Below are 2,452 nucleotides of genomic sequence, written 5' to 3'. Positions count from 1 at the left end.
TAAAATGAGGGCCCAGATTTTGGGGGGGGCAATATGCTGACTATGTAAACCACTTAGAAAGTGCTATAAAGCACTATGAAGCGGTATATAAGTCTTAAGTGCTATTGTTGCTAAAACTAAATCTATTTTTAGAGTGAAGGAAATTGGAGAGAAGAGCTTTAAGGCATATAGACACATAAATTTGGCATGAAAATAATATTGCAATAGGTTAACCTGATACTTTGTGAGCCAAGAATAGCTAACAAAAGTAGCTGCTGAAGAACCAAATTCTAAATATGAATAATTCACAGTGTGCAATGCTTTGTCTACCCCTTCCTCCCCTTTTCTCTGTTAATTTTCCATTTAAAAATGAAAACTATCACAAGTATTTCTGAATTTTGGTTCACATATAAAGTTTCGATCATGCAAAGTATCTTTAGTCATCAATGATGTATCATAGCCTTTAAGTTTAAACTGTTTGTTATTTTTTACATTTCTACCTATTGTTAACTGACTTATTTTTTTACAATTTATTTTGTTTTCTAGTTGGCTGTGAAAAACATACAAATTGTAGTTCCTGCATTTCTATTGAATCAACTCAGCTGAATTGCACATGGCTTCAATGCAATGGTAAATTGAATTATGTTGAACTATAATACTTCTGATTTACTACATTTGTTTTTCTGAATTTATAATTTATAACAGTTTTTTTTTTGGCAGGGGGCTCAGCAACATTATAGAAAGTACAAAGAAGGGGAAAGAAATAGTAAAGAAAAATTAAGGCCAGGATTTGTGGGGTTTTTTTTTAAAGGGAAAATCAAATGAATTTATTGTGGCTAAAGACCAGCACATAATACAACTCAATACTGTAATATAAAACAGTTTACATCTATATAAAAAATAAAACTAACTAGTCAAATAAATCAGCAGCTGCAAAATCAGAATTTAGCTGCTTTTACAGTAACATTCATGAATATCTGAAAGTAGAAGTTGTGTGATAGATCAGAGTGAACAGGAAATGTATTTAAATGTGTGATTATCAAATCTGAATGTAAAATGGGCAATGTGATATGTGTCTCAATAGCCCCTTTGCAGTGTGGGCTAAACTTTAGCCCAACTGGGATATTTGTATATCTCCCAGGGCTAGTAGGAAGGATGTATATCAAGCCAAATAAAATGTTCTCCTATATTTAGGGATTGTAATTTGTTTGAAGTATATAACACATCTAAGGATAAATGAGCTGGTGAAGACTATGTCATTGGGGAAAATGCTACATCTAATGAGAGATCAATATTTTTAATCTGCTGCCTCAACATCACTTGCATGTTTGTAGACAAATATGCAAAGTTGGGATAATGAAAAACTAAGAAGCTCCAATTTTTATACAGAAAATAGGATGACACAAAGTTGTCAGTAAGGATTAACTACAACTCTCCATATCTCCCTATCCTTATTATCAGCATTCATAATAGGATAGATTTATCTTTTGAGCCTTTCATAACACCATTCATATGGTTCTGCAGTCCGCTCATTCATTTTCTCTATATGGTCAAAATACCTTACTATATTTATTTTAAATTATGTCCTGTTGTGTTCTGATTATTCTGCTAGTATACTGTTGCCTTAATCTACCATCTAGGACAGGGGGTGTCAAACTGCCGGCCCGTGGGCCGGATGCGTCATCCAGAATCGCGCCCACCCCATTGCCGGCAATGGCAAAACCGTCCCGATATGTTGCGTGATATCGCGAGTTTGACATGTCTGATCTAGGACATTTGTGCACATACTGACGCAAATATATGGTTGCTAAAATGGCACAGTATTCATAAATTGCAACCTAATGAAAGCATAAAAAGAGATTGCATTGAAAAGAAAATAGCAAGGAAGTATTGGAATAATGAAAAGTTGGAACAATTTGCAGTAAAAACTACTAATGAGGAAACATTGGAATTGTTTCAGATTATAACCTGGCAATGTTTAAGAATCCTTCCCCTCTCCCCTTATTTCTAAACACATAGAACTTAATAAAATTAAAGGTGAAAAATGCTAAGAGATGAGTGGGGGGTTTTCTTTTACACACTGAACCAATTTTTTTTACTGTAAATTTCTACATGTTTTATAAGATTTCCTACATGTATTTTTATGTTTATAATGCTGTTATATTGAAACAATATATTGTTAATTTATAAACGAGATTAAATCCTTTTGGAAGGAGCTTTTTAATAATTCAGTAAAGCGTGAGAATGAATATTGTCAGTTCCCTAGCACTCTTCCTTTTTTTTTTTTCAATATAAAATTTTATTGTTTTTATCATAAAAAAAAAGAAATACATCACAGATATTACACAATGTTATATCCCATCCCCCCACCCCCCGGACTTCCCAAACCAAACCTAGGCTAATATTCAAATACAAGTAAACAAATATTAATATCTCTAACTCCAAACTCTAAACTTAAACAATCCATCTCCTC

General features: G+C 32.9%; 1 long non-coding RNA gene across 1 annotated transcript in view; it reads left to right on the top strand.

Annotated features, from left to right (window-relative positions):
* The first annotated feature begins 506 nt into the window (after positions 1-506).
* The window catches only part of LOC107301316, a 6,046-nt gene continuing 4,100 nt past the window's right edge, over positions 507-2,452 (top strand). The window contains exon 1 of the long non-coding RNA XR_001549279.1: positions 507-609. This is a non-coding gene — a long non-coding RNA (uncharacterized LOC107301316). The remainder of the gene's footprint in view (positions 610-2,452) is intronic.

This window comes from Protobothrops mucrosquamatus, unplaced genomic scaffold (genome assembly GCF_001527695.2).
Source record: "Protobothrops mucrosquamatus isolate PMUCROS unplaced genomic scaffold, P.Mucros_1.0 scaffold11472, whole genome shotgun sequence".
NCBI lineage: Eukaryota > Metazoa > Chordata > Lepidosauria > Squamata > Viperidae > Protobothrops > Protobothrops mucrosquamatus.
The sequence above is the reverse complement of the archived record's forward strand: the minus strand, read 5'-3'. Positions and strand labels throughout refer to the sequence as shown.